A 12269-nucleotide genomic window follows, 5' to 3' on the forward strand; every position below is an offset into this window, starting at 1 on the left:
GCCAGCAGACAGTTCGGTTCTTCTCCAACTACCTCTGCACCAGTTCCAAGTTCTCATTCATCTCCGATCACCTAGAAGAGGTAAAGTTGGCTGAGAGGTTGTGTGTATGTTTGAAACAAATGTCCGCAATGCCTGTGAAAATAATGCCAGCAGCAATTGGGTTGCCTCTATGGCAAATATTGTTTGGAAAGTCATGTTTTGATGGGCTTTGCCTGTAAAAGACGCAATCTGAGCTTCTCAGAGACATCTGAGGCGGGGCCTTCTCGACACTGGCACCTCATCTGTGGAATTCCCTCCTTGAGGAAGTACATTGTTCCCCTCACTGGCGGCATTTCACAATCAATTCTAAACATATAGTTGTTCACCCAGCCATTGTAAGAGGGTGATGTCAGTTTTGAAGTTAGGCTCTGCTGCATGTAGGTAGATTTTAACCTAATGTTTGGGTCTAACTGTATTGTAATGGTGCTGTGCAGCATCAGGACCTTCCCTAAGACATTTTGTCACCTGAGGAGAACCACGAAATGGCACCACCCTCCCTGCCAGCGAAGAAGGGGTGTGTGAAATTCAGGAACATCAGGGACGATGGGAGGAATAAAGATCTACATTGGGTTCTGCTGCCTGTGTGGATCTTGCGCCTGAGGCGGTCACCTCACCTTGCCTCATGGGTGGGCCGGCTCTGGGCTCCTGACTCGGAGGAAGGGTGTCACCAAAACAAAATGAATTCTCATTATTATCTGGACAGGTCAATGAGGAAAACAGGATGCTGGAGTAAATAGCCCTTTTGTCTTATTCAGTGGGGCTCTTGGTGCATTCGCAGTAGGGAGTGAAATATATTTGCGCAAAGCTCGCGTGCTTTCAAGGCTCATTACCGAGAAGCAATCAAGTTAAAAATAATAATAGAAAGATGTTTGGCTCTTCACATGGCATATCCCAATAGCACGAGTGCGAATCGATCCAGCTCCTTCTTGCAACCGTAGGTGCGACGGCGCCATCTGCCTGCCACAGTGGGCAGCGCGCATCTTCTGCGCAAAGCCCCAAAGCCCGTGTTGAGTTGTTGATTTAAGCTGAGTTACGCATCCTTTTAAAAAGAAGGGATTTTAATGAAAACTCTGACAGTCCCATAATTACAGAGCCGGGCTAACACCTCCACGTACCAGAAAGGCAGCAGCTTCCATAATAATATGGTAAACCGGAGCCTCACAAATGAGACAAAGAGCAAAGGCAATTTTCTCCTAAAGCAGTTCTGCATCCCAACCAAATATGCTTAATGGCATTGTCAACACTCCGGGTTCGATGGCGCCGGCTCGTTCAGCCGTGCACGTCCTTCCCCCATCAGCGCCAGGCAGTTTTGCATGCAGAGCTATTGAAACCCAATTGAAGAGCTCGGGGGATCTTTAGAAGGCTCTCTCCGGGAGCCATCGGGGAAGGCGCACGCGGCCACCAGGATGCGCTTCTCCTCCAAATGAGCGCCTCGTGCCCTATGAAAATGTAACGCAATTGCGAGGAACCCCAGCCTCTGGGATCTGACAAAGCCCCCCAAATGCAGCAAACGGTGTTTTGGCAGAAAGCGTGCCGAGGAAACGACTGGCTTGCTTTTACAAGCTCACAGAAGCCTACAGTCTCCAATGCACCTTGGGGAGTTAGGGAGTCAAATATGCAATAGCAGTACAGTTCCAGGCGCTTCTGGGTGGTGCTGGTGTTTTTATTGTATTCAGTTATGTACGTTGCTTAGGGAAGAGTGCAATTAAGCGTTCTGTGAAACTGTCAGAATCTTCTAAAAATGTCCGAGGGTCAGGGCCCTGGTCGCTGCATCCTTTCGGAGCCTAGCAGCTCCCCTGGGTGGAGCTCTGAGGATTCTTCCAGTGGCTTTCAATACAGTGGTACCTCGGGTTACATACGCTTCAGGTTACATACCCTTCAGGTTACAGACTCCGCTAACCCAGAAATAGTACCTCGGGTTAAGAACTTTGCTTCAAGATGAGAACAGAAATAGTGCGGCGGCGGCAGCGGGAGGCCCCATTAGCTAAAGTGGTCTTCGGGTTAAGAACAGTTTCAGGTTAAGAACGGACCTCTGGAACGAATTAAGTACATAACCAGAGGTACCACTGTACGTGGTATCCTTCTGGGCTGGAATGAGGACATGGCTGCTTCTGGATGACCTGTTTATTGAGCATTGATCCTGATGTGGTCCTAATCTTCCTTCAAATAACCCACACCATATATATAAAGCACAGGGCATCTACCAAACAATCCTGGGAACTGCAGTTTACAGAGCTGCAGTTGCCAGCATGCTTAACCAGTGGTGAAGCTGCATGCTCCAGCACCGGGGGCAGAGAGCAAGTGGGGTGGGGGCATGGCTGGTGTGCGCCCCGGGGGTGTGGCACATCGCCAACAGGGGCGTGGCATGCATCCCGGGAGCATGTAGCAGTGCCCGCGGGGGCGTGGTGCCCGGTGCAGTGGGGGTGCACAGCACATGTCCGGGGGGTGGCCATGATGGTACCCCCCTCCCCGATGGTGATGGGGGCGGTGCGCTCCCCCCCCCCCCCATTCCTCTGCCTGGGTTCCCAGGGTTCTTTGGCGGAAGTGATGTTTTTTGCATGTGTATTAACTGTGCACTAACTGTACAGGAGCATTAACTCTACAAGGGACCAGGCTCACTTCAAATGACTGCCTCAGAGAGAAGAACCACACCTTTTTCCAGCAAGGAGGGCATCTAGGAGAACCACGTATTCATGGCATGAGATTCGCAGGGAGGAATTCCCTTCCATCTGCAACAGAGCTGCCAATAAACAAGTCAACCATTTTGCCCAGTCTTGCAGGAATTTCTGCCTTACCTGATGAAGACCCAGCATCCTTGGTCAGGACATATCCAGCACTCCATGCATCAGCAATGCTGACTACATGGCTGAAGTGGGTCCCACCATAACCAGCAATCTCCCCATCAACGGTGAGCTGGACAAGCATATTGGCAAAGCAGCTACCGCAGTGGCCCACCTCTGCAAAAAAAAGAGGTGTGGGAGAATGTGATGTTAAGGACCAATCCCAAGACGAAGGTCTACCAGGCTTGCATGTTGAGCATGCTGCTTTATTGAAATGAGTCACTGGCAACTTACAACCACCAGGAGCAACCCCTCAACGCCTTCTACATGTGCTGCATCAGGGAGATTTGGGTCATCAGGACAGTCTCAAAGTGTGATGGCCTGGGATTCCGATTCAGAGGCTGAACCAGAGGAATCCCAGCCTGCACAGGAGTCCCCGCCTCCAGGGCCAGCTGAACTGGGGCAGGGCCTGGATTCTGAAGCGCCTGCACCTGTGCCGGATCCTCAGGAGCAGGCACCAGGTGATTCCACTCTGGCTCCAGAGGTGGTTGAGGACTCAGTGCCTGCAGGTGAGTCTCCCCCTGGGCCCAATAACCCTTCAGCCTCTCCTGAACTGCAGAGACTCAGGGCAGAGAGGCGAAGGGAACTGGTTTCTCCCAGGAGGAGTGCTCGCCTTAAGGCCAAGAGAGGCGGGTCTCCTGGGGGCCGGGACCGCCCCTGGCCTCAGAACAGATAAAGGCCAGTCGGCCCAGTCCCAGGTTGTGGGAGCAACGTCGTTGTTGAGTACCTGTTCCTGCCCGGACCCAGACCTGACTCTCCAGTGCTCCTGTCCCCACCCGGCTTCCTGCTTCAGACCTTGCCCCGCTCCTTCGGAACTGTTTCCAGGCTATTGACCCAGGACCGGACTTTGACTACGCCAACGGTAACCTTCCCCCCGGGACCAGCACACAAAGGTGTGCTCTCCCAAACCCACATTCCCAGCATGTTCACACTGCTTTCTCAATGACATCTACACTGGCTTTGTTGTGTCCACAGAATGGAAGATGGCAAGAACCCCAAGGATGTCCATTGCAAAGATGTCTGCAAACCTGGTGCCTGGTGATAGATAGTCAGGTTGTACATCCATAGCAGTGACCAGAGAAGGAATAACTGCTGGGAAGAGCGCAGAGAGAATAAATGCCATGGTGCATCTGCAGCAGCATAACCGAATGGATGCCTTCATCTGCTCCGGCTGCAACAAAACATGTCTCTCCTGTATTGGTCTCTACAGCCACAGCAGGTGCTGTAACTCTCCAACCGTTTGATGTCACCCCCAAAGGCTCAGTGCTCCATTGTTTCCCGAGACAGATAGACCCCAACAACTGTTATGATGTGAAGGTGACTAGTAAGAGCATAGCAAAGCCAGCAATCATGCAGCGGTTTGTGCTAACTCATTTCATCATAAGCAATTTTTAAATTGTCCTTTATGTAACCATGAGGATGAACTTAAAATGGAAGGGGCATGCTTTTGACATTTACGATCTACAAGAACTGCTCACTTTTAATTATTTATACTTTTCACTCGGCTTGATAGCTAATGATGATTTATATTTAACACCAGATTTTTCTAAAAAAGATTTAACTGCTTCTAAGAGCTGTGATCTGGGGTTTTTTTCTTGTCTTTTAATAAAAGATCCATTCATGATAGCTAACTAATGCCCTCTTCTGTTTTAAGCAAGCATTGCTCAAAAAGCACAATTTTTTTTATTAACATCGTTTTTCATTTAATCCTTACAGGGTGCCTGGCCTATATATTCCAAGGGGTGAGCTACATTTTGGCAAATCACGCACCAATCTGGGGGCCCTGGATACTAGCTCTGTGCTGGAAAGCAAACAAAATTTGGAGAGTGAGAAAGGTGGATGGGGTCAAGGGGCTTCCTTGCCCAACGTTTCGCCCAGCAAATCTTCAAGTCTGGATCCCCAGGCCCATATAAACTGCATGGAGTAAATCAGCAGAGGAAAGGCATATAATCCCATCCCAATCTCTTTGCAAATGTAGGGTTGCCATATTTCAAAAAGTGAAAACCTGGACACAAAGAGGGCGTTTTTTGGCCAAAGCTGTCACTTTTTTTTCAGCAAAATCTCAAAAAAAAAAGACGTTTTTGAGCTATTTTTAAGGGAAATTGCCAAAAACAGCACTGTCAACAAGGGTTGCCATACATTCGGATTTCCCCAGACATTTTGGCGATTTCCGCCCAGACACTGTTTCCAAATCCTGACTTTCTACCACTTCGCAAAAGAGATGTGGCAACCAACATCCCCAGTCTCATCCTTATTCAGTTTTCTGCCAAAAGATTGCTTCCCCGTGCCCAAAGTCTAAACAAAAATGCTGCTTGCCATTTCCGGGCAGATTAATTCATACTCTGGTCAATGACCGAAATAAATTGATTGATTCATTCATTCATTCATTCTTTCACATACATTCACTAATTTGCTGTTTCTCTAATACAATAAACCCCAGGCATGTTATAACAGATTAAGCACATAAAAGAGTGCAGACCAGTGGTCCCTGGGAAGGACATCCCAAGGGCTGTGTGGTACTACAGGCCTTTTTCTGAGATAGTTCAGTTGGTAGGACATGAGATTCTTAATCTCAGAGTCTCAGAGTCATGGATTCAAATGTCACATGGGAGGGAAGATTCCTGCATTGCCAGAGCTGGAGCTGGTACCTTCCAACTCTATGATTCTATGGCCTTCATTGTGAAGGTCTTCCCTTTGTTGGTGATAGGGCAGCCCCTAGCTACAGATGCCCCACCAGAAGTGCAAGAGCTAAAGGGGGGGGAGATATGGGGTGATTCTGAATCCATAGCTCCCAGTACATCTTTAAAGCCCTAAATGGCCTCAGTCCAGTATAGCTGAAGGAGAATCTCCACCCCCATCGTTCTACCGGGACACTGAGGTCCAGCGCTGGGGGCCTTCTGGCAGTTCCCTCACCGTGAGAAGCCAAGTTACAGGGAACCAGGCAGAAGCCCTTCTTGGTAGTGGCACCCACCCTGTGGAACTCCCTCCCACCAGATGTCAAAGAGAACAACAACTACCAGACTTTTAGAAGACATCTGAAGGCGGCCCTATTTAGGGAAGCTTTTAATGTTTGATGCATTGCTGTATTTTGTTGGAAGCCGCCCAGAGTGGCTGGGGAAGCCCAGCCAGATGGGCAGGGTATAAATATATTATTATTATTATTATTATTATTATTATTATTATTATTATTATTATTCCTTTCCCAGACAGGCACAGTAGTTTTTCTCCTATGGTTGGCAGCAGAACTCACCCAAGCCATTGTCCTACCCAAAGCAAAGGACACAATGGCTGCTCCCTGAATCCATGTACAAAGTCCACCAGAATGGTGGTTGAATTTTGCTTGGCAATGGGCAGTGTGTCCTCCGCTGCACTTGGGGACCACAGACTAGCTCAGGGAACGCAGTGCAGAGGAGGTAGTGGTGTACAGTGCTGCCTCGCAAGACGAAAGGAATCCGTTCCGCGATTCTCTTCGTATAGCGATTTTTTCGTCTTGCGAAGCAAGCCCATTGACAGCTTAGCAGATTAGCGCTATTAGCGGCTTAGTGGCTTTTAGCGGCATTTAGCGGCTTATCAGCTTAGCGGATAAGCAGATAAGCGGCTTAGCGGCTTAGAAAAAGCAGGGGAAAGGGGAAGGGGGGGGGAGTCAGAAAAACTCGCAAGACATTTCGTCTTGCGAAGCAAGCCCATAGGGAAATTCGTTTTGCGAAGCGCCTCCAAAACGGTAAACCCTTTCGTCTAGCGGGTTTTCCGTCTTGCGAGGAGTTTGTCTTGCGGGGCACCACTGTACACAGCTCTGTCCGCTCCCACCTCTCAGAATCTGCTGTCTGACTCCCTTTACCTAATAGTAGGGCCGGTCCTGATTGGAAAGAAAAGGAGGGGAATTCTAAACAGAAAAAAGGGGAATCAAAAGGGGAACAGAGAGCCACCGCACTTGGCCTGTCAGGGCTGCGGTAGTGTTGGCTCCTTCACCATAGACAATCTCCTTCCTGGCCCAACCTCTACCGGATTGCTCTGTCCAACAGCACAGCAAACAAAGAGAGCCTCAGAATAAACACACACACCTTTGTGACACAGCATTGCCAAGGTTGTGTCTGTGTCTGTGACAAGGAGTGCCCTTTTCAGCTAGTATTTATCTGCTTGTTTCCCACCCCAGCCTGCCTCACTAAGGAGCCCAGGGCAGCAGAAAGCTAAGCAGCAAAACAATGCAATTTAAACATTTTCTGTTTTATGATTGCAACTGTTTCAGTGGTCTTATTTATCATTGTAGTCCACCCTGAGACCTTGTGGGGAAGGGCAGGTATGAAATTTAATAAAATAAATATTTTTTTTTTAAGTAAAAAAATTTTAAAAATATAAAGCGTTTCTAAAACCAGTTATGGCTGATTCATCAGCTATTACTGTTTCTGGAATACAACAGCCAAAACACTGTCAGAGGCAGATTTAAGGCAACATGACTGGTTCCCCTGCTCAGGGTGCCAAGCCGAGAGGGCATCTCCCTGCCTCCTTCCCAAAGCCTAGTTAGCGCATGCCCCGTTCTGGGAAGGAGACAGGAGGGATTTTTCCTTTTTCCTTTCTCCTTCTGTGTTGGAACTCCTATCTGGGGACTTCCCTGGCTTTTTTCTGGCCCATGTTGGACCAGTCTGGATAGTTAGCCTTGGTGAAGACGACGTTTTTATCCCCCCAAAATTTTTTGATTGAGTTTCCACTGCATTTTAATGTTTTAATGTTGTATTTTAATCTTGTTTTTTAAGCTGTATTTCAATCAATTGTTTTTATATTTGGTGTTAGCCGCCCTGAGACCCTTCTTGGCTGGGGAGGGCGGGGTATAAATAAATTTTATTATTATTATTATTATTATTATTATTATTATTATTATTATTATCATTATTAGGTTGGGAGGCATCAAATTTTGGCCTCGCATAGGGTGACATATTACCAAGGCCGCAGTTACCCATGGTCTGGCAACTTCCAAGCTAGAAATGTCCTCTTCTTGGGGCTTCCTTTGAAGACTGCAAAATGTGGCTACCAGAACCCTGAATGCACCAGTGAGACGTAATCACATAAGATCACAGTTAAAGGGGTTCCATTGGTTATCTATAATTGAGTGGGCAAAATTCAAGGCCCTGACTTTAACGTATGAAGTTCCAAACAACTTGGAACCCAAATATCCGAAAGTGTGCATCCTGCTCCATCAGTCTGCCTGTGTATTAAAATTGATAGTAGAGGCTCTTGTTGTGGTTCTGCCATTGAAGCAAGCTCACGACATGGTCACCTGAGGCAGGGTCTTCTCAGTGGTGGCACCTCACCTGTAGAAATCCCTTGCACGGGGTGCCATAGTTCACCAGGACTCCTCTCATAGCTTCAACAAGCTTGGGTCCAGCAGCAGCAGCCAGTTGTGCCTCTTGGCATAGCCTCTCCCAGCCAGTATGCATAGAGTCCTGCTGCACATCCTCCTTGTTCTCAAAACACCTTGCAAAAAAAATCTCTGTGTAAAAGGACAGGGTGTGTTTTTTTCCTGTGCAACACCATGTCCAGTAGGGGCTTTTGTCTTGCAGATGGCTTTTGCAAGACCACCATCTCCCTCTGCCCAGCGGCGTAGCGTGGGTTGTCAGCACCCGGGGCAAGGCAAGTAATTTGCGCCCCCTAACCTGGGGCAAGGCAAGTAATTTGCGCCCCCTAACCCGGGGCAAGGCAAGTAATTTGCGCCCCTAACCTGCCGCCGCTGCCAGCTTCTTCTTGCTGCTGCCTGGTATTTACGGTAAGGTAGCCATGGCGGCGGCGGTGGCAGGTCCATGTCAGGTGATCTGAGGTGAGTTGCCACTGGCGCTGCTGCCCAAACAACGCCGCTTGCCCGGAGGAGGAGGAGGGCAGAGAGGCGAGGAAAATGCAACATGGCCCAGCAGCTGCAGCAGCAGCAGCAGCAGCGGGGCTGTGAGGAGGGGCTGCCTGGTGCGCCCTCCGCGGCCCTGACGCGCGGGGACCGCGGCGAGCTCTGAGAGCCGCTGCCTGCCGGACACCTTCAGCCCGGATGTGCGCACAGCTTGTCGGTTCCACGAGACATGGGGCTCTGCTACAGCCTGCGCCCGAGGCTCTTTGGCGACTCCGGAGGCGGCGAGCGCGCCCCCCCAGATGTTGTGCCCGGTGCTGCCGGCCCCCCCTGCACCCCCCACACTACGCCACTGCCTCTGCCCTTTTGTCTGGCAAAAAAATCCAAGCTTAGGCTGTCAGCTGTGATTAACCCCCAGCACCCAAGAATCTAGAGGGGGGAATCTGACACCCAGGAACCTGTGGGGTTCCTCTCCCCCCACTAACCCATAGCATTATTAATGGGTTATTCCTCTGTTGTGGATGGCTCTGGGAAGAAGGACAGGATATAAATTGCAATTATAAATAAAACAAATCTCGAGGTGTGCTGAGAGGTCTGTTTTTGCCCTATTCAGCTGATTTAATGAAGATAGTTCAACCATTAGTTCCCATGGAAACACATCATCGCAGCATCCCAATGCTATTAACACTCGTTTCTTCAAGTCCAAAACTCTATCCAGGTAAGACAGACCAGAGTGATAATCCTTTCTGGAGAAATACGATAGTAAAACTCATTAAAGTATACATGGGTGGAGATGGTCCTTAAGATATCTCAGCCCAGGCCCATAATTTTTAGGGCCTTAAGAGTTAAAATCAGCCATTTCAGCTGAGCCTGGGCACAAATTGGCAACAAATGAAGGTTGCACAGTATCAAAGCAAAAGGTCTTGACCACTGAATAGACTTGCAGCTCGAAATTTTGGAACAAGAAGGAGACAGATTAAAACTGCAGTTTTGAAAAACTAAAAAACAAAGTGCGAGATTGGCTTCATTACTACCAAATAATGGAGGCTTACAATTTGGACAAGAAAATTGGCTTTCAGGTGGAAAAATCAAAATTGGAAATAGAACTGTTAGACTCTAAAACTAAGAATTTGTCAAGAATGTATAACTTGCTGTTGAAATGGAATACTCAGGATGAAATGGTGAAATCTGCTATGATTAAATGGGCACAAGATGTTGGACATAACATTATGATGGCTGACTGGGAACAGTTATGGACCACAGGTATGAAGTTTACGGCATGTGATGCCTTAAGAGAGAATATAATGAAAATGATCTACAGGTGGTACATGACGCCAGTCAAGCTTGCAAAAAATTATCATTTGCCCAATAATAAATGTTGGAAGTGTAAAGAGATTGAAGGTACATTCTTTCACCTTTGGTGGACATGCCCAAGGATTAAGACTTTCTGGGAGATGATTTATAATGAAATGAAAAAGGTATTTAAATATACCTTTCAGAAGAAACCAGAGGCCTTTCTCCTGGGCATGGTCGGCCAATTGGTGTCAAAGAAGGATAGAACTTTCTTTATGTATGCCACAACAGCAGCAAGAATACTTATTGCAAAGTACTGGAAGACACAAGATTTACCCACCCGGGAAGAATGGCAGATGAAGGTGATGGACTATATGGAACTGGCGGAAATGACTGGCAGAATCCGAGACTAAGGAGAAGAGTTGGTGGAAGAAGATTGGAAGAAATTTAAAGTTTATCTACAGAAACATTGTAAAATTAAGGAATGTTAGAAGGATGTTGGAATGAAGTAATGTGGTTTTAGCAGAAATGATATAAAGGATTAAGTAAAAATGGGTTGTTAATTGGTGAAAGAACAGAATGCAAAATTATAGTATATTAAGATAAATTATTAGGATAAAAATAAAGATGGAAAGGATTTGCTGAAATATCTAATTGAATTAGAATACAAAAAAGGGAGGTGTGAGGAGGTCAAGGAAATAAGCAAAGGAAAGAAACTTATGTAAAGGATTGATTTGTCTTTTTTTTAATTATCTGCATCTTTTTTTCGTGTTTTTTCCCCTTTGTTCTTGTATTGTTCTGTATTTTTATTTTTTCTGTTTAAATATGTCCTTTATTTTTTTCTTTTTGTAACCTTTAAAATCTCAATAAAAATCTATTGGGGAAAAAAAAGAATAGTCTTGCAGCTCTATTATAAAGCAACTAAATTTTCTGAATGTTTTTCTTAGGCAGTACGGTGTGAAACCAGGGATGACTGCAGAAAAAACCTAGTTCCGGAAAGCAAACAGCTGGCAAGGAGGATGATTAAGGGAATAAAGTTTTAGTGTATGCTAGAATGACCTCCTCACTGCCTTGCCTTTCCCACCTGACCTGAAAAGGCAGGACCCTGACTGGCTTCCGCTGCAGAAGATGAGGCTGCTCAGCAGACTCTTGGGCTGGGGTATTGCTCAGGGGTGCTGTTGCTGTTACTGATATTGATTTTTTTGTATGTGGAAATTGTTCAATTTGGTTGTGTATTTTTAATGATTTTTGTTACGTTGCAATTATGTATGTTTTCATGCTGAAAGAATCTCCAGAGCTCTTAAGTGGTGCTTGGACGAAATTTCAATTTCTCCCACTCGCTGTCACTCACCCCTCCTTGAGGATTTCTCGATCCCACAGCAGAGTGCAACCCTCCCAGAGCATTTGGAAGTTTTTCCCAATGTTACCTCTGTTCTTCAAAGATAATTTGATAGTCTATTTATAATCACCACTTAATTACATCTGTCGACAGCGTCCCAACAGATGCGGCTGACCTGCTACGATGCCTCCCCGGAAGCCACTGCCTCTGGTGGCATTTCTGTTGGAACGAATAGAGTGTCATAGTCTCAAGACAGCAGGGTGGCATGGTCACAAGACTGTGATGTGGGATTAGTGACACTTGAGCACCCACAATGTACCTTTGCCAACAGTAATGCCAGGGCTAAGGATGTAGGAGCAGAGGAGCAAGAAGAAACTCCACCCCCCTCTTCTGGTATTTAAATGTGTCTGCCAGTCTCTTTCATTTGTGCCCACTGCCAATGATTAAATGAGTCCAAACCACTCAGCCATGAAGCTTGCTGGGTGACCTTCGGCCAAGCACCCACTCTCAGTCTCACCTACCTCACAGGGTTGTTGTGAGGATAAAATGCAAAGAACTATGACTGCCACATTAAACTCCCTCACATTGACTGCAGCTCAGCATTTGGAGCAGATAGATACTATTATATCCATAAGGATGTTCAAATATCAGTTGCACGTATCCAGCACGGCCGGCATCCACACAACTATAGCTTTAGTTAATTTCTTATTTATTTCAGTCTGCATATCTTTCTTTTTTCCCTTTCTGCAGTCCTGAGTTTACATACTGAAGCTTGTCAGTGTCATACTGTATGCAGTGCAACAATAAACCGGAACAGAAAGATTATAGTCTTTATATATCTAGGGCTGAATGAAAACATGCAATCATGCAATTGCAGATGTCAATGGCAGGCGTTCATTGTGCCAGCTTTGTCAATCAGCAGACAGCAAGT

The 12269-nt window shown here is 46.9% G+C and overlaps 1 long non-coding RNA gene across 1 annotated transcript; it reads left to right on the top strand.

Moving 5' to 3' along the window:
• The first annotated feature begins 7040 nt into the window (after window positions 1–7040).
• Window positions 7041–11029, top strand: LOC307212059. Its single transcript, XR_013836783.1, has 3 exons — window positions 7041–7176; window positions 9320–9424; window positions 10947–11029. It is a non-coding gene; the product is annotated as an uncharacterized lncRNA (long non-coding RNA).
• Window positions 11030–12269: the final 1240 nt, after the last annotated feature.

Source organism: Podarcis cretensis (genome assembly GCF_951804945.1).
Source record: "Podarcis cretensis genome assembly, chromosome: 3".
NCBI lineage: Eukaryota > Metazoa > Chordata > Lepidosauria > Squamata > Lacertidae > Podarcis > Podarcis cretensis.